General features: G+C 49.4%; 1 long non-coding RNA gene across 2 annotated transcripts; it reads left to right on the top strand.

The window, feature by feature from the left end:
* Positions 1-27,195, top strand: LOC122455726. 2 transcript variants are annotated; one of them, XR_006274164.1, is made up of 6 exons: positions 1-95; positions 193-280; positions 15,345-15,438; positions 19,145-19,273; positions 21,353-21,594; positions 24,584-27,195. It is a non-coding gene; the product is annotated as an uncharacterized LOC122455726 (long non-coding RNA). The 2 variants fall into 2 exon arrangements; XR_006274165.1 differs by lacking the exon at positions 15,345-15,438.
* The last annotated feature ends 324 nt before the right edge of the window (positions 27,196-27,519 follow it).

Below are 27,519 nucleotides of genomic sequence, written 5' to 3'. Positions count from 1 at the left end.
GGCAGACCAGGGCAGAGAGCAGATCTGTCACTTGCAGCTCCAAGGCAGAAGAGCTGAGGGAAGGCAGAATCTCCCCCTAGGACAACTGCCCCAAGGTAAGGGAGGGCCTGCCCCAGAGACAGCTGGAAAGCGAAGCATTCCCCTTGTGTGGACTTTGGTAATCCCCTTTATTTTTTGTTTGGACTACCCCAGCAGGGGAAAGCCCTAGGACTGTGCTGGCCTGGGAGGGTGGGCCATAACCAGAGAGAGATTGAGATACCACACTACATGGAGCCTTGTGGTGAGCAGACACCCTTTGTACTGCCTTAACCTGACTTTGGGACAATTGCAAGGGAGACGGGGGTGATGGGAAGTGGCCAGGAGGGCAGCTATATGCAGCCCTGGAGGTCAGATCACTGATAGCCCCTCACAGGGCCCTGGGTTGGAGCCTGGCAGGGATGCTGGAACAATTTGTATAGTGGGGGTGCTGAGAGCCATTGAACCAAATTGTAAACTGTGTATAAAATGGAAGTGGCTTCAAGCCAGGAAGTGCTGCAGCACCCCTTGTTCTAGCACCTCTGGAGCCTGGTGGAGTGGGAGGGCCCTGGCTCCCCTACCAACAACCCCCTGCAAATCTCAGGCCATATCCCTGACACTACCTGAACAACCAACCCCTGAGCGAGGACCACCACAGTAGCTTGTCAGGGTAGCAGAGGGAATATGGGTAGGGTATATCAAAGGAATCAATCACCAACCACAATAATAGTGAGTCCTTTTTTATTTATTTTTACCCAGCATAAAAAACAACATTAAAGGTTAAATCTCTAGAGATCAGGCAAACCTTAAAACTCCTTCGAAAGAGGAGGGCTCAGATATTTGAAAGCCTTGTGCAAAGGAATCCTATAATAGTGCACCACAACACAGATCCATTTGGGGGGAAATGTATGTTGTGATTTGGCAAAATAATCCCTTCAGACCAGAGGTTCTCAGGGCATGGCTACACTTGCAGATGTAGAGCGCTTTGAGTTAATCCAGCCCTCAGAGACCACAGCAGGGAAAGTGCTGCCGTGTGTTCACCCTGTCAGCTGCAAGCGCAGTGGCGTGGCCACATTTGCAGCACTTGCAGCGGCATTGGGAGCGGTGCATTATGGGCAGCTATCCCACAGAGCACCTCTTCCCATTCTGGTGCTGTGGCTTGAGAATGGGGGGTGCAGGGCATTCTGGGTTCTGTCCTAATGCCCTGTGATGCATCGCTTCACATCCCAGCAATCCCTGGGCTTCTGTCCACATCTGGTGCCATCTTTCAATGTTTTTTGTACTGCGCGCTCTGTCTTCCCTTTCGGTCTGTGGGAATGGAGCCTGAACTTGTGAGGAATATGCTGATGGGTCTCGCCAGCACGTCACGAATTGCAGTCGAGTTGCTCCTTAAGCTACAAACTGACAGTGAGGAGTCTGACGATGTTGACTGTCATAACGCATATGACACGAGGTTGCTTGTGGCATTCATGGACATGCTCACCACAGTGGAACTCTGCTTTTGGGCTCAGGAAACAAGCACCGAGTGGTGGGATCACATCGTCATGCACATCTGGGATGACGGGCAGTGGCTGCAGGACTTTTGGATGAGGAGAGCCACTTTCATGGGACTGCGTCAGGAGCTCGCCCCCACCCTGCGGCGCCAGGACATGAGATTGAGAGCTGCCCTGCCAGTGGAGAAGCGGGTGACTATTGCAATCTGGAAGCTGGCAACTCCAGACAGCTACCGATCGGTTGCTAACCAGTCTGGAGTGGGAAAGTGGACTGCTGGAATCGTGTTGATGCAAGTTTGCAGGGCCTTGCATCCTGCTCAGAAGAACCATGACTCTGGGCAATGTGCGTGACATTGTGACTGGCTTTGCACAAATTGGTCTCCCTAACTGTGGAGGGGTGATGGATGGGATGCATATTCCAATTCTGACACCAGACCACCTTGCCTCCGAGTACGTAAATCGGAAGGGGTATTTCTCTATGGTTCTCCAGGCACTTATGGATCACCGTGGGTGTTTCATGGACATTAACGCTGGCTGGTCCGGAAAAGTGCATGATGTATGCATCTTTCGGACCACAGGCCTGTTGAGGAAGCTGCAAGTCAGGATTTTCTTCCAGAAGGTCACTGTAGGGGAAGTCGAAATGCCCACTGTGATCCTTGGAGACCCTGCTTACCCTTTAATGCCGTGGCTCATGAAACCCTACACACCCTTGACAGCAGCAAGGAGCAGTTCAACAATGACTGAGTGTGCTTTCAGCCATTTAAAGGGCCGCTGGTGCTGTCTGTATGGGAAGCTGTAACTGGCCGATGACGACATTCCCATGGTTATAGCCACATGCTGTACCCTCCATAACATTTGTGAAGGGAATGGTGGAAAACTTCACTCAGGCATGGACCACAGAGGTTCAACACCTGGAGGCTGAATTTGAACAGCCAGAGACCAGGGCTATTAGAGGGGCCCAGCGTGGGGCTGTAAGGATTAGGGATGCCTTGAGGGAGCTATTCGATGCTGAAAGCCACGGGAGTGAAGTGCAGTGGCTCCAATGCTAGTAGGCATCTGTGTTTGCTACATATGATGCACTGACTTGCAGTGCCTGTTGCTTTCCTGGACTTCGGTGTCTTTTACTTAATGCAATAAATGTTTTCAAAGCCAAAAAAATCTTTTATTGAAAAGAAACAACTGCAGGGGAAACAGGGCATGACATCTGTGCTGTGTGGGAGAAGGAAAGGAAGCGGGGTGAGGAATGGGACAATCACAGATTTGCATATCTCCTGTTATCATATTCAGACTTCCTGTCTGGAATGTCGTGCAATGAGTGCAGCGCTTCAGGCTGGCTAACATGCATGGTGATGGGGGTTGAGTGCAGTGGGTAAGGGTTGTAGTTTGCAGGGCTGGGTGGTGAAGCTACAGGTGTTGGAGGCAGCTGGTGGCAGTAAGAAACTGGATGTTGGGGGAAGTGGGTTAGCGGTGACATGGGGGCCAAAGGGAAAGTTTTGGGACAAGGGCTGCGGGGGGGGATGAATTTGCTCCATCTGCAGTGCTATGAGAGCCTGTATCGAGTCCGCTTGGCGCTCCATAATGCATATGAGCCACTCAGTGCTTTGGTGCTGGCGATCCGCATTCTGTTGGGGGAGCCTCCTTGCAGTCTCCCACCACTCCTGTACTTTTTTGATTTTCAGTAAAGGATTGCTCAATGACTTCATGCTGCAGGTCCTCTTTGGTTTTTCGCATACGCTTCCTGATTCTTTGTAGTCTTTCGGCTGTTGATAACAAGGATGGCTGGGATCTCAAGATTGCATTTTGGCTTTTCAGATGCAACACTTAACAGAGGCAGCATTGTTTATACTAGACAGAACAATTATTCTGCCGTACTTAAAGACGAGTACAGTGTACACAATAGCAGAAAGTGCCAGTCCCAAAATGAGCACACATAACCCACAGGAGCCCCCAAAATGGTGAGTAAGCACAGGGGCAAGGGGGACTGATTGTTTCAGGGCCATAGGTTCTGGACCTTGGGGAACCAACAGCTGCAGGAGGCCCCTATACTGAACACTGTCCCCACATTTTCCATAGGATGAGTTCGTCCTGGAAGATATCTTGCTGCTGAAGGTGATCTGGGAAGCAAGGGAGAGTCTTCTTCTACAATGCAGCTTCCGCCCTGGCCTTTATGCCACTTGCCTGTGTGCAGCAATGGTCCCCCCCGCCAATCATGGCACAGTGGTCTGGACCTGTTAGCCTTATTAGGACAAGAAGCACAGTAGCTCTGCCAAGGAACATGCACAAGTGGATTGCCCAGTTTCTGCATGAGACCTCTGAAGAGATCACTGAGGCCGATTACTGCGATGTGAGAGAGCACATCAATGCCCTGTTCCACATCTAGACATGTATGCATCCCTAACCCTTCTTTCTGCAATCCTCCTCTCCCCAAGAGCCCACATTGAACAACTTCCTTCCCAAAATAAAAGCCACTTACTGGGCACCTCTTCTGCTGTTTGTTCTTCCCCAAGCACTGTCCGCTGCAACTGGCTATCTTCCTCCTTGCTTGAACTCAGCTCCTGGCTGCATGCCATCCTCTGGCTCTGGGCCCCCCTCCTCCTCAGCACCCGCTTTCCTCCTCCTGCATTATTGAACTCTGTGCTGCTACGGCCTCTGAAGTGTCCATGGTGGTCTTTGGAGTGGAGGTGGGGTCACCCCCAAGTATCGCATCCAGCTCTTTGTAGAAACAGCAGGTCGCAAGGAGAGCACCAGAGCAGTTGTTTACCTCACAGGCTTTGTGGTAGGCATTCCGCAGCTCCTTCACTTTAACTCTTCGCTACACTGCATTCTGGTCATGGCCCCTTTCCATCACGGCCCTTGATATCTACCCAAAGGTATAGTGATTCCTATGGCTGGAGTGCAGCTGGGACTGGACAGCTTCTCCTCCCCCCCCTCCCCCCGCCAAAACACTGAGCACCTCATCATTGCTCCATACTGGGGATTGCCTGGCACGTGGAGGCATGGTCACCTGGAAAGATACGCTGAGAGCACTCCACGCCTGGCTGAGCAAACACTAAGGGGAATTTCAAAATTCCCAAAGAACTTAAAGGGCAGGTCTGCCAGTTGGTCACCTGAGGTCAGGGCAGTAGAAGTCAAAGTGATGACCAGAGTCGCTAGAACAGGCATTGTGGGACGCTTCTGGAAGCCGATTTAGAGCACATTAATAGACCAGGGCATCCACACTGGCAGCATGGTGCTCCAGCCAGAGCACAGAAACATTATGCTTCTCATGGAGGTGGATTACCAGAGGCGCTCCAGCCGCAGAGTCCGGGCGCTCTATGTGCCTTGCCAGTGTGGACACCTCAGGAGTTGGGGCACCTGAGGCTGATTTAATGCGCTCTAACTTGCAAGTGTAGACAAGGCCTCAAAATGGGGATGTATGCCCCTCTGCAAGGATGCAGACCAATTGCCTGGGTTGCTTGTATAAATTGATTGTAAGTCAACTAGCCTCAGGTATTAAAATACTTAACACCTAGCTTACTTGCTGGGTGCTCAGCAAGAAGAGAGGTTGTAGATTTCTCCTGAATAACCGCAATTTCCAAATGAAGTTGAAGACTTTAGAGCAGACTGAGGGAAAATGGGGCTCAGCAGCCACAAGCCACCACAAAAGGAAGTTGACTTGATTGCTAAGCTTCCTGGACAGCTGGGCTGGCAGGCTTCTGGGAAGGAGATTCTGATTCTGGTTAGTTGAAGTTTAAAATGTAAATAAGCCTCTTCAAAAGCGGGGGAGGGAGGGATGGTCGGACAAGCTTCTCAGGCTAGGATCTAAAAGGCTACATCTACACTACATGCCAGCGTCGGCAGTGTGTAGTGTACACTTAGCTACATAACACAGTGAAAACCAAGCTGCATCCACACCACAGTGTGTAGTGACACGTGTCCGTGAAAGACTCTGTTGGGGGAGGCAGCTGGGAAAACCCCTGTTGGAGACTGTCCTGCTACCTCACCTCTGCTGGAGCCTTTCTCTGGGGTGAAGGGACAGTATACTACTAAAATGTCAGTGTAGATGGGGATGCATAGCCTGGGCGAGTAGAGAGACAGGTAGGGTCTAGACTCATGTACCTACACCCTTCCTGCGTGTCTTTACTCAACTCACCTATGCTGCACCTTGCCAGCTACATTGGGCTGACGCTGGGACTACGGGAATCTTTTTAGGAGTTTATGGGGTCAGTGGCAGTAAATGAAATACTGGGTGTTGGTGTTTCCATTGGGTTCTCCTGGAGGGGAAGCCATGGTCTGTATGTTAAAATGACACACTTATAATGCTCCACTAGAGGGAGTGAGAAGATAACTTGTGCCAGACCACCTAAAGGAACTGAGTCCAGTAAAGGACTTCAGGGTGTAGAAATAATTAAGGGAAGGATGTGGTGGGCAGGGAGAGGCATGAGGCCATAAATTCCCATCTCTTACCCAGTGGAGATCCCCAATGGAGCATTCTCTAGATAAACTTCAAACTGATATTTCAGGTCAAATGGGGGAAGTTTATAACACTTTGACCAGACTTCATTGGGTGTCCCTTAGCTTAATATTGTGCTTTAGCTTAAGAGCCCTTCATCCTTGCTGGCATTTACTGTCCCCACCCCCACTCGCCCCACACCCCCAATGTATTTATAGATAGCTAACACTAACTTTTTCCAGTTTGAAGTCCTCTTTTTTTGGACATAGTGAACAGCACTGTACACAGTATTGCAACTGCGGTCTTACAAGTACCTTGTACAATAGCACTAACACTTCTGGAAATGCCTCACCTAATATCTTCAAGGATCTCAGCTGCCTTTGTCCAGGTGCAGAGAAGGGCTACTAGGATGATCAGGGGAATAGAGGGCTTAGAGGAGACTGGAAGCTTGGCTTGTTTAGCCTACCAAAATGAAGGTTTAAGTTGCTCTAGTGTTTACCCCCTAATGTATTTAGAGAAAGCCCTCTCTAAATACATCAGGGGGTAAATGCCAGGAAGGATGAAAGGCTTCATAAGCTAAAGGAACAAGAACAAATGGGCATAACCTGGCCATGAAAAAATTCAAGCTGGAAATTTAAAAAAAAATTCTAATCATCTGAGGGGAGAGGTTTTGGAACAGCCTCCCAACAAGAGTTGTGGGGGCAACCAGCTTAATTAGTTTTGAGATACAGCTGGATAAATTTGAGTGGGATTGTCTGACAGGGGTGCCTGTCATGGTAGGATGCAGGGCTCAGCAGCCCTGAGAGTCCCTTCTGGTTCATGTCTGATTTTTTTCCTGACATCTCATGCTTCAGGGCTTCAGACAGGCACCTGCAGCCGGGGTCAGGAAGGGATTCTTTCCCGTCCCTCCTCAGTGTGCTCTGGGTTGTGAGAGTTGTTGGTGGATTTTTTTGGGGGGTCCCCTCCCTCTGAAGCATCAAAAATGGCCACCCTTGGAGATAATCCTCCCCATCTAATGTCCTAGGGCTCTGAAGTGGCGCAAGCATTTTCTCTCTCTAAGGTGCTTGTCTGACTGATTCTGGCTCAATGCTGTCAAGGTTCCTTCCCCACTCTGAACTCTAGGGTACAGATGTGGGGACCTGCATGAAAAACCCCCTAAGCTTATTTTTACCAGCTTAGGTTAAAACTTCCCCAAGGTACAAACTATTTTACCTTTTGCCCCTGGACTTTATTGCTGCCACCACCAAACATCTAACAAATATATAACAGAGAAAGAGCCCACTTGGAAATGTCTTTCCCCCCAAAAAATCCTCCCAAACCCTATACCCCCTTTCCTGGGGAAGGCTTGATAAAAATCTTCACCAGTTTCCATAGGTGAACACAGACCCAAACCCTTGGATCTTAAGAACAATGAAAAGGCAATCAGGTTCTTAAAAGAAGAATTTTAATTAAAGAAAAAGTAAAAGAAAAACCTCTGTAAAATCAGGAAGGGAAATACCTTGTAGAGTAGTCAGATTCAAAAACAGAGAACCCCTCTAGGCAAAACCTTAAGTTACAAAAAGACACAAATAGGAATATACATTCCATTCAGCATAGCTTATTTTATCAGCCATTTAAACAAAACCAAATCTAACGCATATCTAACTAGATTGCTTATTATCCCTTTACAGGAGTTCTGAACTGCATTCCTGTTCTTGTCCCGGCAAAGGGGCTTCAGGGGCTAAGATTCGTGATGTGACGGAGAGACTGCCGAGACTCATCAAGCCCTCGGATCGCTACCCCTTCCTGCTTCTCCACGTGGGCACCAATGATACTGCCAAGAATGACCTTGAGCGGATCACTGCGGACTACGTGGCTCTGGGAAGAAGGATAAAGGAGTTGGAGGCGCAAGTGGTGTTCTCGTCCATCCTCCCCGTGGAAGGAAAAGGCCTGGGTAGGGACCGTCGAATCGTGGAGGTCAACGAATGGCTACGCAGGTGGTGTCGGAGAGAAGGCTTTGGATTCTTTGACCATGGGATGGTGTTCCATGAAGGAGGAGTGCTGGGCAGAGACGGGCTCCATCTTACGAAGAGAGGGAAGAACATCTTTGCCAGCAGGCTGGCTAACCTAGTGAGGAGGGCTTTAAACTAGGTTCACCGGGGGAAGGAGACCAAAGCCCTGAGGTAAGTGGGAAAGCGGGATACCGGGAGGAAGCACAGGCAGGAATGTCTGTGAGGGGAGGGCTCCTGCCTCATACTGGGAATGAGGGGCGATCAACAGGTTATCTCAAGTGCTTATATACAAATGCACAAAGCCTTGGAAACAAGCAGGGAGAACTGGAGGTCCTGGTGATGTCAAGGAATTATGACGTGATTGGAATAACAGAGACTTGGTGGGATAACTCACATGACTGGAGTACAGTCATGGATGGTTATAAACTGTTCAGGAAGGACAGGCAGGGCAGAAAAGGTGGGGGAGTAGCACTGTATGTAAGGGAGCAGTATGACTGCTCAGAGCTCCGGTACGAAACTGTGGAAAAACCTGAGTGTCTCTGGATTAAGTTTAGAAGTGTGTGCAACAAGAGTGATGTCATGGTGGGAGTCTGCTATAGACCACCGGACCAGGGGGATGAGGTGGATGAGGCTTTCTTCCGGCAACTCACGGAAGCTACTAGATCGCATGCCCTGATTCTCATGGGTGACTTTAATTTTCCTGATATCTGCTGGGAGAGCAATACAGCGGTGCATAGACAATCCAGGAAGTTTTTGGAAAGCGTAGGGGACAATTTCCTGGTGCAAGTGCTAGGGGAGCCAACTAGGGGGAGCGCTTTTCTTGACCTGCTGCTCACAAACCGGGTAGAATTAGTGGGGGAAGCAAAAGTGGATGGGAATCTGGGAGGCAGTGACCATGAGTTGGTTGAGTTCAGGATCCTGACGCAGGGAAGAAAGGTAAGCAGCAGGATACGGACCCTGGACTTCAGGAAAGCAGACTTTGACTCCCTCAGGGAACAGATGGCCAGGATCCCCTGGGGGACTAACATGAAAGGGAAGGGAGTCCAGGAGAGCTGGCTGTATTTCAAGGAATCCCTGTTGAGGTTACAGGGACAAACCATCCCGATGAGTCGAAAGAATAGTAAATATGGCAGGCGACCAGCTTGGCTTAATGGTGAAATCCTAGCGGATCTTAAACATAAAAAAGAAGCTTACAAGAAGTGGAAGGTTGGACATATGACCAGGGAAGAGTATAAAAATATTGCTCGGGCATGTAGGAAAGATATCAGGAGGGCCAAATCGCACCTGGAGCTGCAGCTAGCAAGAGATGTCAAGAGTAACAAGAAGGGTTTCTTCAGGTATGTTGGCAACAAGAAGAAAGCCAAGGAAAGTGTGGGCCCCTTACTGAATGAGGGAGGCAAGCTAGTGACAGAGGATGTGGAAAAAGCTAATGTACTCAATGCTTTTTTTGCCTCTGTTTTCACTAACAAGGTCAGCTCCCAGACTGCTGTGCTGGGCATCACAAAATGGGGAAGAGATGGCCAGCCCTCTGTAGAGATAGAGGTGGTTAGGGACTATTTAGAAAAGCTGGACGTGCACAAGTCCATGGGGCCGGACGAATTGCATCCGAGAGTGCTGAGGGAATTGGCGGCTGTGATTGCAGAGCCCTTGGCCATTATCTTTGAAAACTCGTGGCGAACGGGGGAAGTCCCGGATGACTGGAAAAAGGCTAATGTAGTGCCCATCTTTAAAAAAGGGAAGAAGGAGGATCCTGGGAACTACAGGCCGGTCAGCCTCACCTCAGTCCCTGGAAAAATCATGGAGCAGGTCCTCAAAGAATCAATCCTGAAGCACTTAGAGGAGAGGAAAGTGATCAGGAACAGTCAGCATGGATTCACCAAGGGAAGGTCATGCCTGACTAATCTAATCGCCTTTTATGATGAGATTACTGGTTCTGTGGATGAAGGGAAAGCAGTGGATGTATTGTTTCTTGACTTTAGCAAAGCTTTTGACACGGTCTCCCACAGCATTCTTGTCAGCAAGTTAAGGAAGTATGGGCTGGATGAATGCACTATAAGGTGGGTAGAAAGCTGGCTAGATTGTCGGGCTCAACGGGTAGTGATCAATGGCTCCATGTCTAGTTGGCAGCCGGTGTCAAGTGGAGTGCCCCAGGGGTCGGTCCTGGGGCCCGTTTTGTTCAATATCTTCATAAATGATCTGGAGGATGGTGTGGATTGCACTCTCAGCAAATTTGCGGATGATACTAAACTGGGAGGAGTGGTAGATACGCTGGAGGGGAGGGATAGGATACAGAAGGACCTAGACAAATTGGAAGATTGGGCCAAAAGAAATCTAATGAGGTTCAATAAGGATAAGTGCAGGGTCCTGCACTTAGGATGGAAGAATCCAATGCACCGCTACAGACTAGGGACCGAATGGCTCGGCAGCAGTTCTGCGGAAAAGGACCTAGGGGTGACAGTGGACGAGAAGCTGGATATGAGTCAGCAGTGTGCCCTTGTTGCCAAGAAGGCCAATGGCATTTTGGGATGTATAAGTAGGGGCATAGCGAGCAGATCGAGGGACGTGATCGTTCCCCTCTATTCGACACTGGTGAGGCCTCATCTGGAGTACTGTGTCCAGTTTTGGGCCCCACACTACAAGAAGGATGTGGATAAATTGGAAAGAGTACAGCGAAGGGCAACAAAAATGATTAGGGGTCTAGAGCACATGACTTATGAGGAGAGGCTGAGGGAGCTGGGATTGTTTAGTCTGCAGAAGAGAAGAATGAGGGGGGATTTGATAGCTGCTTTCAACTACCTGAAAGGGGGTTTCAAAGAGGATGGCTCTAGACTGTTCTCAATGGTAGCAGATGACAGAACGAGGAGTAATGGTCTCAAGTTGCAATGGGGGAGGTTTAGATTGGATATTAGGAAAAACTTTTTCACTAAGAGGGTGGTGAAACACTGGAATGTGTTACCTAGGGAGGTGGTAGAATCTCCTTCCTTAGAGGTTTTTAAGGTCAGGCTTGACAAAGCCCTGGCTAGGATGATTTAACTGGGACTTGGTCCTGCTTTGAGCAGGGGGTTGGACTAGATGACCTTCTGGGGTCCCTTCCAACCCTGATATTCTATGATTCTATGATTCTATGAAAAGCAACACACAGAGAACCTTTTCTTTCCCCTCCCCCCCCTCCAGCTTTGAAAGTAACTTGTCGCCTCATCAGTCATTTTGGTCAGGTGCCAGCGAGGTTATGCTAGCTTCTTAACCCTTTACACGTGAAAGGGTTTTGTCCTCTGGCCAGGAGGGATTTAAAGGTGGTTAGCCTTCCCTTTATATTTGAGACATGCTCAGGGTCAAACTGATCAGTGTGGGTCAGGAAGGAATTTTCTCCCCAGGACAAATTGGCAGTGACCTTGGAGAGGGCAGGGTTCATCTTCCTCTGCAGCATGGGGTGAGAATAGCTTGCTGGGATATCTGAGTAGATCTCACGTATTCAATTCCCTGCCGTTGTAGGGACCTCTGCCTTGGAGCACCTTGGTCCCTCTCTCCCTGTGGCACATTATAGTCTAGTCTCCTGCAGGCTTTGGTCTCATTTCAGTTGTTGGGTTCAGTGTGTGGATGCTGTTGGTGGCCTGTGCTATAGATGAGGCTGATATGGCTGTCCCTTGCAGCATTGAATTCTATCACCTCCTCGAGGCTCCCTTGCCATCCCCAGCCTGCATGACTTGCCCTAAGTCACATGTGACGGCAGTAGCAGAGCTCGGAACTTGACTGAAGCCCCTTGAGTCCCAGAGTAGTGCAGTAACTGCACAACCATCCTTTCTCCCTGCACACCATGCACGATGGCGGTATATAATAAAAGGGCATGGCCCAGCGTCTCAAAGGTATTTAGGCTCCTACCTTCCATTGACTTCAATGGAACATAAGTGCCCAAATACCTCTGAGGATTTGGGCCTGTGCATCTTATGAACTGGTGTCCATATACTGTGGTGCTATCTGGCACAGAAACCAGGTCACTTCCCCCAAGCCATAACGATCTATCCATCTCTCTCATTACCAGCAATGACTACACTAGTCTTCAAGTCCCCCACATGCCAAATTCCTGTTGACTTCACTGAGATTCAGTAGGTGAAAGGGTTTGCAGGACTGGCCCTAAGCTGTGTGACAGAGCAAGCATTGGCAGAGCCATGCAGCATTCATTGAGACTAGCAGGAGGGCATCACACCCCTCAGTCAGAATCAGCTCTGGGGGGAACGTGGTGGCATGTGAGGGTTGGTGAAACTCAATGTACTTTTGTGATTTGCAAAAATAGTGGTGTCCACCAACGTTATCGTCCCTTAAATTCACAGAGCTGATCCTCTGGTGTACTGTAATCTGATCCACTTTAAAATCACCATTTCTGTTGTCCCATTTGTAATTGCTTGTTTTAAATGAGGAAACGTGTTTTAATTTCTATTATTTGGGAGTGCAGAATTCCCATCAAGTTTTCCCTTCAATCTAGACCAGGCTATAAAATGTTATATCGAAGAGTAAGAAATCTTGCCCTGTATTAGCCCAGACGGCCTCTTGCTCCTTTCACTAACTTTCGCCCATGGTGGCAGAAGCCACTTTTATAACCGCTTTACTCCTGTTTGACTCAGGAATTTTTTTTTTTTTCAGCCAATGGCCTTCAAGAGTCTATCCCAGGGGTCTCAAACTCAAATGACCACCAGGGCCACATGAGGACTAGTACATTGGCCTGAGGGCTGCAACCCTGACCCCTCTGCCGCCCTGGCACTGCCCCCACTCCACCCCTTCCATGAGGCCCCCCCCCTGCCCCCCCTTTTCCCTTCCCCAAAATCCCCACCCCAACTCAGCCCCCTCCCTGCCCCAGAGGGTGCAGGAGGGATGCAGGTGCAGCGGGGGGCTTTGGGCAGGGGGTCCAGGTGCAGGGTGCAGCAGGGGGCTCTGGGCAGGGGGTCCAGGTGCAGGATGCAGCAGGGGGCTCTGGGCAGGGGGTTGGGGTGAAGGAGGGGTGTGGGCTGCAGCAGGGAGTTTGGCTGCAGGGGGGCAGGCTCTGACTTGGCCCACACAGAGGCAGGGCAGGCTCCCTGCCTGCCTGCCCTGCCCCCGCACTTCTCTGGGAAGCGGTCGGAACCTGCAGGGGAGGGGGCAGGCACAGGGATCTGTGTGTTGCCCTGCCTGTGCCTCCAGGCACGCCCCCCCCCCCGGAGCTCCCCTTGGCTGAGAACGGGGAACCGAGGCCAATGGGAGCTTCAGGGGCAGTGCCTGGAGGCGCAGCCAGGGCAACACACAGACCCTTGTGCCCCCCGCTAGGTTCCGGCCGCTTCCCGGAGCGGCGTGGGGGCAGGGCAGGCAGGCAGGCGGGGAGCCTGCTCTGCCCCCCCGTGTGCACTGGGCCGGGCCGGAGCTGCTCTAGGTAAACACTGGGAGGGCCATGGGGAGCTGGTGGACCGCAGAAAATAACCCCGCGGGCCACATGCAGCCTGAGTGTTTGAGACCCCTGGTCTATCCTGATGAGGACACTTGCAGTAATACTGGTGCACGCAGTGATCAAGCAGTTTGCTACCAAACAGCAGAAGGTGAGTGGAGCACATAAAGAGAGATGTAGAAACAAGCCCCAGGATCCGTCTTCTCTACTGGATAAAAGCCTGATCCTGGTTAATGTTGCATTGAGAGGCCTGGTAGCATCAGAAGGCCATATAAACTGTCAGAGCACTGTCTCCTCCAGCCCTGGCGATAGAATCACAGCATCTTGGGAAAGTTCCTTTCAGTTTTCCCTCTATTCCCACCTTTTCAGACAGGTCTCTGGTTAGCCACCAGGAAGGTGCTTCCTTTAGCAATGGGACTTAGTCACCGTTACATCCAGATGTAAACTCAGACTCTTGTATGCTAGAGGAGAAAAGAACACACAAACCTGAAACCTGCTCCCAACGATCTCCTTTTCATCCAGGTTGCTAACCTCACTAGTGGGATTTTCCTCTGACGAGGTGCCAGCCGCGCAACTGTTGATAAATACTCTGTACCGGCTAGCTGACGGTGCTCCACTGCGTGCTCTCAATGATAGTTTAGTGTTGTCCAGGTGCACAGGCTATTAACTGCTAGCTCTCCTATTCAGTCCAGGTTGGGGGAGGAGGAATCTCCAGGTCTGAAACCACTAGTGAGTGTCCTATGTTGTGGAGAATGGTTTCTCCTCACTGAACGAAGTTAGACAAAAGGCTGTGTGTGTGTGAGTGACATTCAGAGCCCAGCTCCACCACAGATCTCCCTAGTGCTGAAGGGATAATGCAATGATCAGAGTCACTTAGTTTCTTAGTTAAGTGAGTTTACAACTATTAACAGGTCTAGTCAGTGACACCCTGATTGCATTGCAGACAAATTCAGCATGGAGAGTGACAATGGAGATTTGCCCCACGCTCTTCCTATGTTTCCCCCACCCCAGCCCTGATCTGGTGCAGCTACTTCTAGAAGTGGAAAGGAAGCCACCAATTCCCACAGCTCACCCAGCAGCCAGCCGTTGGTAATGGCTGTCTGCCAGCAGGCACAATTTGACCTCCCACTTCAAAATCCAGTTACGAAGGAGTCTCGCTGTTTTCCTGCATTTGCAGCCATTGAGCTGAGCTGAGGCAGGGACTGCACTTATCTGCAAATGAGGCTCCAACAGCTGGAGAAAAGCCAGAGCAGCTCTGAGGTTTCCCAGGAGTTTCCTCCTGCTGTGAGTCACCATTCGTATGCTACTTCCCCTCTGACCGGCGAGGTGTTCCCCACGCATCATCGCCTCTGCTCTGACCACGGGCACCGTGCAGGCCTTCCATCTGGAGCACCGCAGTTCAGCCTTTAGGCTGCCCACGGGGCACTGCAGAGCACGGGGCTTGCCTTTCCTCAGCGGGCTGCTCACCCCTCCTCTGCAGCATGCTCAGCCCTGCTGTCCCAGGGAACAAGAGGCTGGGCGTGGAAATCAAATTCTGATCTCTGACCTAACAGTGCGGATCACGGCCCAGGTACTGGGCTAGCCTGATGCTGAGCCTTCAAACTGCCCCAGAGTCTGTCTGTATCTCTCTCCACATTAAGAAAAGGAGTACTTGTGGCACCTTAGAGACTAAACAAATTTATTGAAACATAAGCTTTCGTGAGCTACAGCTCACTTCATCGGATGCATTTGGTGGTTGCATTTCCACCAAATGCATCCAATGAAGTGAGCTGTAGCTCACAAAAGCTTATGCTCTAATAAATTTGTTTAGTCTCTAAGGTGCCACAAGTACTCCTTTTCTTTTTGCGAATACAGACTAACACGGCTGCTACTCTGAAATCTCTCTCCATTGTGCATTTTAACCCTGTTAGACAGCAAGACAGGGGAGCATGAGCACATTTTTTGCATCATTGGAGAAAACATGAAGGGTGCAGAGCAGAGGATGTTAACATCTCGCTATTCAGGTAACTGATATCCTTTTTTGTGATCCTCCAAACACACACGAGCCTAGAGGAAGAAGCCCTTCAGAAGGGAATGGATTGAGGCTGTGGCTGACCGGTGGGGAATTCCAATTGCAGTGGGGAGCTCTCCACTGGTGTAAGGTGGATGGAGATGGTAGAGCCAGCTCCTGGACCAGCTGGCCCCCCATTTCCAGAGCAGGAGAAGGAGGGGGCATGAGGGTGTGCCAGAGGAGTGGAGAGGACCTGCCAAGCACAATCTTGCTACATTGATCCTCCATTGGCATAAAACCCTTTAGGGCCATCAGGCTACTGGCATAAGTTAGAGTAGGTCTCCTCTGGCTCTAACTTATACTGGTGGAGGATATTGGACTAGATAGACGATTGGTCTGACTCAGTATGGCTGTTCTTACGTATAAAGCACCATGCACATGCCTGTGACACCATCTATATGATTTATTATTATTTCTTTATTTGAATACAATTGTTTGGGTTAATTGTGATCCTAAGAGTCATTTCTGTAAGGGAAGCAGAGCTCACTCAGTCACCAGAACCATGTTCCTTTCTTTGTCTCACCTTTTTCAAGGACTCTATTTTTGAGTTCCCATTTTGCAGCTCCATTGTTTCTTGCTCCCTAATTAAAGGCAGGTCCCCCTTCACCCAGCAGTTCACATATTAACACGGTCTTCAGGACCATCTCAGAGTATCAACCTGTGCACTCTGCTTAGAATGAATCTTTGAAGCTCACAGAGGAAGTTTGCGTCATGCTGTCCATATTCAAAGCCCCTTTTGCTTAGGAATTCTGTACAACAGACTCTGCCGTATTGTCTTTTGGTTGTTCAGCCTGTTACTGTCTTGCTGTTTTAGTTCTTCTTTTATGAGGTGGCCAATCATATCCCACATCTACACACTAAGGAGCCACCCACAGGAATGGATGAAACATACAAATCCAGCATTCTGAGCGCTCACTCTAAGGGTACGTCTACACAGCTAAAAAAGACCCCTGGCTCCGCCTGGGCAGAGACTCCTGGGCACCAAAATCCAGCAGGAGAGGTGGATTTCAGAGCCCAGGCTCCAGTCTGAACCTGAACATCTACCCTGCTATTTTTTAGCCCTGCAGCCTGAACCCAAATCAGCTCATTTGGGCTCTGAGATATGCTGCTGAGGGTGGGTTCTCCCCCTGCCCCTGAATAGATGTAGCCCAAGAGGCCCCTACAGCCTCATGTCCCACCCTGATAAGGAAACAGACAAAGATAATTTACAAAGCCAACTATCCCCTTATAGTAAATACACTAGAACCCAGACACTGACCTGGGGAGACTAAACTACATTAGCACACTGATTAAATGAAAGCTGAGGCACCAGCTTGGATCAGAACTCAGTGCTTGTCTACACTGGTAATTTACAGCGCTATAGCTTTCTCGTTCAGGGGTGTGAAAAAACACACCCCTGAGCACAGCAAGTTTCAGTGCTGTAAAGCACCCGTGCAAGCTGGGCACCAACGCTGGGAACCGCGCTCTCAGCGCTGATAGCTATGCCTCTTGTGGAGGTGGGTTTGTTAGCATTGCCAGGGTAGACTAGCCCTGAGTGACAGCACCTTGCAAGAATGACTGAAGCCACAGGAAATAAAATAGGTCCGGTGATAACAGATCTACCACTCCACCTCTGGGTGATTAGATGGCTCGGGGAATTCTAAGCGGGTTACAGACCTGTTCACATCTAGGGCACTGGTTGAAATTCCAGCCCTTAGGGACTGACAATTATTACCATCTGATGGCTGTTGCTGTCCTTTGTGTAAGGAGTTTTGTGGTCTCAGCCCAGTTCCCAAAGGCTACATCACCAAAACCACTAATTGGGACCCTCCTAAGTAGATTCAGCAGAGATCAAAGACTGAATTGGCCATGGGGGTTCACTTCCTCCCCCCACAGAAGTGGTTCTTCCTGGTCAGGGGGGCTACCAGGGCAGTATGGGGGAACTTGCAGCATCGCTGTCTATGCTGTACTTGTTTTGTGGCTCTCTCTCTGTCCTACCAAGAAGGACAAACCCCTATAAGATCAGAGAACACGCTCTGTCGGAGTCCTGAGAAATTAATTTCTCTCACCCTCTCCGTTCCAAGTAAATCACACAGGACCCATTCCCATCCTCCCCACAGCTGCCTGTCTCAGCCCTGCTCTACTTTCCAGGCACTGCTCATCAACACACCACCCCAGAGGCCAACCCACCTCTTCCTTGCTGGTTCTCTGCCTGATGGAGTAGGTGAGAAATGGCAGCAGTATGCCTCAGTTTTCCCCTTCTGTAAAATGGGGATAATAATAATTGCCTACTGCACAGAGGGAGGGGGTGCAAGGCTTACATAACATCTGCCAAATGTATTGGGAGCTCCAGCTGAAAAGGTGCACATATACCCTGGCAATGGGAGTGCTAGGAAAACCTGAATCAAACTGAGTGGGACAGTTCTCTATAATGCAAGTTACTACTATTAGTGCTGGTGCTGCCATGTCACCCTGTGCCAGGATAGAGCCATGTCCCATCATACATTTCCCAAAATGTTACACAGGAGCATTTGATCTGGGCATCTCTTTGGAGGAACATTGGTGCCCTCCACCACCAAACCTCCACTCAGCTCCCACCTGAGGCAGGAAGGTCTTCACACTGTATAATTCCCTTCTGTCTGCACAGTCCTGGCAGTGGGGCTGGCCCCAATCCTTCTCTAGGTCTGGGAGAAGGTGTAACAGTTCTCACATTCAACAGAGGGCCATTGTTACAAAGGTAAGGGGGGGCATCAGGACAACCACTTCCCCGGAGGGTGTAGCTTTCATCTGCCCCACTCCATTACAGAGATCAAGAAATAAAACCCAATTTTCCCATAGCTACCCCTCTCAGCTTCTCTCCGGCTGGAGTGTACACAACTCACCATGTCAGAGCACTCCTAAGGGCAAAAGCTGGCATTGTAGTCTCTCAACCTCACCCTCTTCCTCAGGGTTCCCATGGGCTGGGGAGGGGAGTTGGCTCTCCATCCAGGTCACATTTATTTTCTCATTCCTTGCAGGGTAACCAGGCTCCTTAGTCCAAGTACAAACCAGTACCAAAACTAGAGAATCTGTAGCTCCACTGGGTTCAGCCTTTAGCCCCCTTCCTTGCAGGCAGGCCCCAGCAGCAGCCTGTTTTACTGTCTAGCCACCAGCTCCTATACACCAATCAACCCACCAACTCAGGCCAAGCCCACCCTCCTACCAAGGGCCTCTGGCAGGTTAGAGCCTTCCCACATTCTCTAGTCAAAGCCAGGCTTCTTACCCCATCTCTGAGCAAGTCCTCTTCACCAACCAGCCCCCATCTGCTGCTGGGCTTTCTTCCTCTTAACTCCAACACCCCATACAGGTGCAGCAGGGTGGTGCTAACCGAACAGGGCTGGCTGGCCTCAGACCTCCTTGCCCTTAAAGGGGCAGACCACCTAGTTACAAAGGATCACTGTAGGGATCTTTCCCAGCAGGAGTCACTGAAAGGAATGGGGTAGGGAGCTCCGCCTCCACTCCAATCCCATCCCAACCCCAGCAGAAGTCACTTTTGGCCATGGGGAAGGAGCACTGCTGGGGGCAGGGGGCACTCAGCTACTCCAGCCAATGTTAGCAGTGGTGTAGCTGTAGTGGCAACTGGGTGGGACATACTCATGATTGGCGGATGTGCCTTTCCCACAGGCTGTCGTGCACCTATCAAAAGGATTAGAACTACAAGTGCACAAGAAGGGCTTCAGCATGGAAGTGGGCCAGAATATATTCATCAATTGTCCCTTTGCCTCCCACTTGCAGTGGCGTCCTTTCACCTTGACCTCTGCACCAGAAGAATACTTCTTCTCCATCTACAGCTGAGCAGCAGGGGGCTTGGAAGAGAATCTAATTGATGCTTTTCAGCAGCAGGAACCAAAGACAACCAGGCAGGTAAGGAAGCCAATGATGACGTTCTCTACCCAGAGTGTTGAGTTCTTCAGTACAAGGAAATATGAATCTGCATGCACAGAAAGTAGCAGAGACCAGCAGCTGGAGCAGGGTCGGAGATCCAAGGAGGCAGCATCCTCCTCTTCTCCAGGTCCTGCCTTATCTTGCTAGCATTGAGGAGGACAATCCCGTGTTCCAGTATGAGGCTGCCATGCTGGTGGGAGCAGGTATTGGGAGAGGGTTTGGAGTAGTCCCAAGGCCAATGAGAGTTTAGGATGTACATAATCTGATGGGATATAGTAGGCATTGGCTGGAATAGCTGAGGTCCAATACACAAGCTGAGTTGCCTGAAAAGATTGGGAACCACCATTTGAGAAGATCTGATCTCGTTCTTCAGATGAGTGGGTCAATATCAGTGGAGTGAGTCACATGTACCAAAACTGGTGGAGGGATACTGGTTAAAGACCCTTGTTTCTCTGGACTTTGACCGCCAGGGGGCAATGTTGGCATAAATGAAGGGCACAAAGGCATGTACAGTACAGGAATTACAGGGAGGCTGGACAGCTTCCCATCCCTCTGTTAGAAGGATGGCAGGGCTTGTTTAAACTAGATAAATTCATGGAGGATAGGTCCATCAATGGCTATGAACCACGATGAGCAGGGATGGTGTCCCTAGCCTCTGTTTGCCAGAAGCTGGGAATGGGCAACAGGGGTGGATCACTTGATGATTACTTGTTCTGTTCATTTCCTCTGGGGCACCTGGCATTGGCCACTGTTGAAAGACAGGGTACTGGGCTACAGGGACCTTTGGTCTGACCCAATATGGCCGTTCTTATGTTCTTAATGATTTTTAGTGCTGCTGGTTCCCTATTTGTTTTAGTGAAAACATTGGTGCACGTTTCGTATTCTGACCGTGAACCACGGTAGGCGCTTCCTTAACTCCATTTCCATTCCCTGGGGGATTGGGAAGGACCCAGGCTGAGGAAAGCAAGGGGGGAAGTGATTTGCTGTCCCCACAGAACACTTATGATCCTGTTACACTGGGGAGCACGTGCTGGGACTGTCAGCAGCTTTCTGACTCAGCTCGGCAATAACAGGGCTGCCTGAGATCAGTGAGTTCTGCTCCACCTTGCAGCCCTGACTATTGAGGGGTTCCAGGGCAAGAGCCCCAGGGGCACTGATGGAGCAAAGCATTTCACTCCGGTTCAGTGGAGGATAGGATTGCAAGGAACAGTAAGATTCCTTTTGATCTGCACAGGGTTTGCTAGTTGCTTCCCCAGCAGCTGGCTGGAAAAAACACCCAGAGCTAAAAGGGCTAAATTCCGACAGCATTAAACAAGCAAATGAAACCTCCTGCTCCAAAAGGGGGAAACGATGCCCTCCTTGTAGGGTCCCCAAGCCCATCCCTGTCTCCCTCTTCAGAGCCTTGGGAATAAAACTCAGGCCTGTCTGTTGTGATGAGTTTGCCGGGTCTCTGGGAGCAAAGCATGTGAGTCACAATCATTTCTCCTTGGGAAACTGTGACTTTTTATCCCTCAGGAGAGCCCCTTCATCCTCATGCCACCAGAAGAGGGGCAGAAAGCTCAGAACTACACGAAACCTCTGTGGTAACTTAATCAGCTATGTGATTTACATAGATTGGGAACAACTGCCCCAGATAGGCCCCTCCTCTGGCCCAAAGCATTGCTGCTTCTCAGTCTCTTGGGCCATGCATTGCTATGGCCTTACCTCCACTCCTGGCCAACCTATATCCTGCCTTGAATCCCCCCGCCAGCAGCCCCAATTCACTTCTACTCCCTGCAGGTCCTTACCTGGATCAACCTGGCCCCAGACAGCCACACCCTGCCCTCTGCTGCTGTTAGAATCAGTCACAAGGAGTCCAGCTCATTCTCAGTGTTCGTACTTTTGTTCTCACTCTCCGTCCAGTAATGTCACCCGCTGGCAGCATCTTTCCAGTAGGGGGCCCTGTGCAGCTGCTATCAGCATGTCTCAGTGGAACTTCCCCCCCCCTTATTCCAGGATGGGGCCTTCTTGCTGACCATGGCATGGCTTATAGGTCTCCAGTCAGTTCATTTCATCCAGGAGAGCTTTGATCCCATACTGAGGGCTGCAGGAAACAGCCAGCCAGGGCTGCTGTGGGACTGTACCGTCATCCTTTGTCCTAAAGGATTGGCTATTTCACATTGCCGTACCTGGTCCATGTCTGTGCTGCCTTTGTCCATGCCTCTGAGTGGAACCCCCATGCCATGGAGGCCCTGAGAAGAAACCGGGAATTGAATGGCATGCAGGATCAGTGTCAGATTCACCAAGAGGATATCAGGCAGGTGAGCAGGGAGCAACCCTTCTGCAGCTGTGGGGCCACAGTGGAGTCTTCAGGAGGATTCCTAGGGTACAGCCCATGCTGCTGAGGGTGGATGTGACTCTGAACTCTAACTCCTGGCTTTAGATGTCACAGGAATTCCTTCCCTGGGAAGCTGCACCTATCCCTTCCTTTCCAGCCCACTTTCTCATGTGGCAGGGCTTCCCCCATGATTCAAGGGGTAGGAGCAAAAGGCCAGAGTGTTATGTAGGAAAGGCACCATAATGTTTGCAAACTGTAGAAAACAGGGACATGGTGTATTGGTCTGTGTTATCTCTGACCACCTCCATCGAGGGCATAAAGAGAAGGACCTAGTGGGGCCTTGTTCCAAGGCATTGTCCATTCTACCTCCAGATGCCCCAAGCAATGAGGTTTCACACCTTGGGAGATTATTTCACAGCCTTGTCAGAGATTTGCCTCCCTGTCAGGACTGCTCTCTGGCTTCAGATGAAATGTTAGGTTTCAGAGTAGCAGCCGTGTTAGTCTGTATTCGCAAAAAGAAAAGGAGTACTTGTGGCACCTTACACACTAACAAATTTATTTGAGCATAAGCTTTCGGAAGTGAGCTGTAGCTCACGAAAGCTTATGCTCAAATAAATTTGTTAGTCTCTAAGGTGACACAAGTACTCCTTTTCTTTTAGATGAAATGTTGTTTTGTTGCAGTTGTAGAAAAATGGCCTTTTGCAAAATTGGAAATTTTTACTAAAAAATTTTGCTTTTCCCCTCCAAAATTTCCTAATTGTTTCTAATTAAACTGGCAAATGCAAAAAAGTCATTTTTAAAATTAATTTCATCACATTTTCTGCCCTTTTCCCTCCTTCTGTCTTCTACTCTGGGGGAAAAGGAAAAACCCAAGAGAGGAAAAATAAAAAATGAAAAAATTCAAAATCGTCAAAAAACAGTTTAAAAAATAACAATATGGAAGAAATGAAAAATCACCCCATTTCAAACCCTATGGTACAAACAGTACTTTGAACATGAGCAACCTCCATTTTTTATTTTTTTACCAGTGCTGGGTGAGGCAGTCAGAGCACATTTGCTACAAGCTGCCTGTCAGCAGCGAGCAGGCATGATTGCGTGGGTACACACAGCGAGAATTGCCAAGTCATGATTTTATTGTGAGCCTCACAATATTTGGTGTTTTTCTTAAAGTTCCAGCGGCTGGAGTCATGTGATTGAGATTCTCAGATCAGGTCTAGACTCAAAAGTTACATTGACGGAAGAATTCAAGCTAGTTACCACCTCTCGGGGAGGTAGATTAATTATGCCAATGGGAGAACCCCTCCTGTCATTGTAGTGAGTATCTACACTGAAGCACAGCTGTGCTGATATAGCATTTCAAGTGTAGATAAGCCCTCTGCTCTTTTATATTTTTCAGGAAATTTCTGGCCCTTATGGTCACTTGAAAATATGACCCAACTGTACCCAAAATGCTCAGAAACATGAACACAAGTTAAAAGAACCCACAGTTGATTTTTTTTTAAACAACTTATGATTTTTAAGCTGATCTCATGACTTTTGAGGCCTGACTCATGGTATTGAATGTTTGGGAGTGGTGGTGCAGCCTGGAGTTTAGAAACAAGCAATCCACTACAGGAGGTATGGTGCCAGGGTCTGACATCAACACTAGGAGCCCTGTGACTTGAGTCACCCTTGCTAAGGTGACATTAGTCAGGGTTAGGGCTGGTCAGAAAATCCCCTTTCAGAAAATGTTGATGAAAACTCTATGGAAAACTTTGTCAACAACAAGAAAAAGATCAGCTGCAAACTAGAAGTCAGAAATCCAATTTTCTGTCCAAAAAGAGTTTCAATGGAAAAACCTTTGACCAACCCAAGTTTATTGCTCTGGTATCCAGGCTCCTTAAAGAACCCAGTCCCTGCCACTAAACTCCAATGATGGAATTAGTCAGATAGCATAGTTGCCATTTTCCTATATACCAGCTCCCTCTAGTAGTTATAATGCACTACGCTCATTTGCTATGTTTTCTCAAGATCACTTCTGTTCTATTCAGTGATATCTGAACACCACCCCTTTGGCCTTTCCTCTTTCTTCCTTTACTGATCTCGAAGATTGCATATCTGTGACTGTCTCCCCAGCCATAAAAGGCTGCGTGCCCTCCAGAACCCATCAGAGCAAGCAGGGTTGGGTTCAGTGAGAGCAGTGCCAGATGCCCCCTCCCTACAGTCAGGGGGGTTGAGTAGAGGGTCTCTCTCTAAAGCTCTCCTGTTGGGGAAAATATTTCACATAAGAGGAAGAGGAAGAGGTGGATGCTGCAGCCACTGGCAGAGCAGGAGCCACTAGAATTACCCACCAGTTTGTTTTCTTCCTTATCTTTTCCTTTGTTATTCAAAGTTTTTGTAACATAAACAGGAAAATCAATCCAACCACATGAATCAGATTCTACTGGGCATCAATTTCAAAGAGAGAGATGAAGTGAGGCAGATTCTCCTGACTCCTTCCCTCTAGCTACGTAGTACTTAGCTGCAATCTTACATCACAGGCTCTGAGGGCATTTTCCATTAGCTCAGTATGGTCATCATCCCTACTTTGCAGACAGGGAAACTGAGGCATTGAGAGGTGCCATGACTTGCACAAGGTCACAAAATGAGTCAGCAGAAGAGCAGAACCCCAACTGCCTGACTCCAAGTCTCATGCTCTAGCCCCATGACCCTCCTTCCCCTACTTTCACCTTGTAGAGTTTGGGCTTGTGACAGAGCCAGCTGCGGCTCAGGATCTCAAAGGAGAAGCCCAGGGCAGGAGGCGAGGCAGGGAAGCACAGCTGGCCTGTCTGGGTGCCTGCAATGCACGCATGGTACCTGAGCCAGGGCTGTCTCAGGACTGGCAGGGCACAGGGCCTCTTTGCTTTTTTCAGCATCTGTTTCGACACAAGGTTTCAAAACCAAAAATGATTCAGTATGAAAATAGAGTTCCCTTTTCTTCATTCCTACTGCAGGAGGGGCCGAGGAGAAGCCTGCCAGCCAGACGACCCTTAGAGCTCTGCATGCAGCCTCCGGCCACCCTCACATTTGGAATGGAGCTGTGGACACTACAGGGGGCCAGATTTCCAGAAGAGCTCAGCACACTGGTGCTGAGCTTGCACATCTGGTACCAATGTGCAGGTTACTGGACTTCCACCAGCTGAGGTTCAGGCCTTGTAATCTTAGGCTCTGATCCATTTGGGCAGCGCCTCACCCCTACATGAAGTACAGCAGTCAATGGGTTACAGGGGCTCAAGGATCAGATTGCAGGAGCAGGGCCTATTATTCAGTTACCTTTGGTGTTAAAAAAAAAAAAATAATCCCTGCAGCTTCCATGTGACAAGAGCAAAAGTGCAATGATGGAGAAAGAAGCATGATGCAATGCGGGGAGCATTTTGGCAACATGTATAATGTTTACTAGAACCCCCTAAGAAAGATCCAAATCTTGAAAGTTAATAACCAACATAAGATAACAATAAGATAAAAGCCAGTGTTGGGGATGGAGTTAAAGGAGTGAGTGATGCCTCAGACAGGGGAAGCTGAGATGATCAGTTAATTAACTGCTGTGTCCGCTGTCTAAGGACCAGCTTGCCCAGCCAGTAATGGATTCAACTGACCAAAATCTCATCCCTCCCTAATGAATATGGTGGACCCCTCTCTCTTTGGATTGAGCGGCTGCAAACTGTCACCTGGCACCATCTCAGGCCACACTCAAGGTTTTCTTCAGCCCCGTTAGGACTGGAAACTTGGGTGGTTTTGGGTTTGTTCGCTTTTAGTAACAGCTTAAATTCTGCACAGCCCACAGCAGCTATGAGAAAAGTGCTGCTATAACATACAAGCCTGGACGGGCTCAACTTGACCCCTGCTTGGTGAGTAATTCCTCCAGTCTTGCATCCATCTCTCTATGGAAAACCCAGGGCCTGGGACAGCTGCCTCTGTCTCACAAATGTCTTGGGGTAGCAGGATGGAGAGGAAGCCTGTGAGGGAGAAGGATGTGGTAGCCAATTCCCTCTGTGACTCCATCAAAGGAACAGCACTGGCTGGCACTTGCAGAAACAGTTGCTAGATACCCAGGCTACAAGAACAATAAATCTCAGGGCTCCGAGCTGTTTGCAGACATAGAGGAACAGATTCTCTGACTTGCTTCATTCAGGTGGTGGAAAGGGAATTGGGACTGCCCCTTAGCTGGGAATAAACTCGGCATGGGGGGGGTCCCCAGCCGATATAGATCCAGCAGAGTTAGCTCATGCCTCTCCCTTCTCCACAGCCTCTGGCACAGGGGCCTGTCCATCCAGGCTGAAGAAAGGCAGGGACTACTGCCCACTGGCACACCTTACAGCAGCCCAGAGGATGCTCTAACTTGAACTTGCGGCTGGACAGAGAGCAAGGGAGCTGTAAGTAGATGCCTGGCAGCTTTGCCCCTTTGCTGCATGCAGCAGAAACTGGACACAGGGAAGAATCTGGCTCAGAGGGTGACTGCCTGGCACTTTGCAGAGGGAGCTTCCACTGTGGAGCACGTGTGTGTGTGTACACATTTAGTTTTATTGCAGCAAAGCAACTTCTACACTTTAATGTTTAAACTAGCATCTTTCTTTCCTTTCCAGTGAACCAAAAAAAAAAAAAATTTAAAAATAAACAAGAACAAAATTACAATAGAGCACATGCTGAACAGGCTCCATTCTCAGGTGTCAGCAACGCTGGGTGTGTGGCTCAGCTCACAGCTCTGGGAGGGACCTGAGCTATTGGAACAGCCGGCTTTTCTCTTCCTGCTTAACAGGGAATGGTGTCAACTCCAGTGAAAAAGCTGGGCGGGGGAGCAATGCAGGACAAAACGCCTGAGCCAGCAGAAAGCCTGCGGTGAAGGTTTCTGAGGAGTCAGCTCCCTAGCCACAGCTGCTGGTCTGCTGTAGTCTGCTTCCTCCATGCCTGTGGTTTGCACATTTCTCCCAGTTTGCTGGGCCATTTAGGAATAAAGCAGAGATTCTCTTTTAGCCCTGGGCAGGGGGAATGCTCTTAGTGCCGCTTTGTTAGGAAATCCACATGATGCCCTTTGCCCAGGTCTGAGTGGATTAGGAATTCCAGAGACAGGGCATCATGCACGTCGGTTTTACAGCGCAGGATTTTTTGACACAGATCCCAGCCTGGCTCATGGATCACACAATCATGGTGCCTGGGGTCAAGTAGCTCATTGTTATAGGGTAACTGCTACAACCTTTGGCCCGCTCTGAGGAAGCTCAGTGAGTCTATGGAAAGATACAAAAATTGACTTGCTAGAAATGGTTCAGGTTCAGCAACTGGATGCAGCTGCCTTTACTGTAACATTTTTTAAGGACCAAATCCTAGTTCCAGTGAAGCCAGTGACAAAGTTACCATTGACCAGGGCCAAGACCTTGGCTTGGAGTATCAAAGCAAAATCCCTAGCAAATAAGAGCATCCCAGCCTTTCAGGGCAGCTTTCAGTTCCTGGGCTGTGGCTTTTGTCAAAGCAGGACATTGGACAAGGAGGAAGGAAAAAGGAAGAGGAGGAAAGAGAACAAATCATAACTGAAAGTGGTGCCCTCATTTCAAACAAGCCTTCACATGATCTACAGCACAGTAGATGATCTCCTGAGGTCCCTTCCAACCCTGATATTCTATGATTCTATGAAATGATCCTCAAGCACTACCTGTCACAGTGTGGGATAGATTGAGAGGGGCTACTGCATCCATCACCAAAATGTAGCCACCCCAAGATGGAACTTGGCAGCTATTTGACAGTTTAGGACAGGAAGTGAAGAATACCCTAGCCAACTGAAAACATCAAGGGGGATTTCAAGAGGAAAAATGTAATTATCAGTGTTTGAATGAGGTCAGGACACTGGGGTTAACACCCTGCCTCTTGAGGAAAATGCCTCAGGACAGCTGATGCATAA

This window comes from Dermochelys coriacea, chromosome 9, assembly GCF_009764565.3.
Source record: "Dermochelys coriacea isolate rDerCor1 chromosome 9, rDerCor1.pri.v4, whole genome shotgun sequence".
In the NCBI taxonomy this organism is placed as follows: Eukaryota; Metazoa; Chordata; order Testudines; family Dermochelyidae; genus Dermochelys; species Dermochelys coriacea.
The sequence above is the reverse complement of the archived record's forward strand: the minus strand, read 5'-3'. Positions and strand labels throughout refer to the sequence as shown.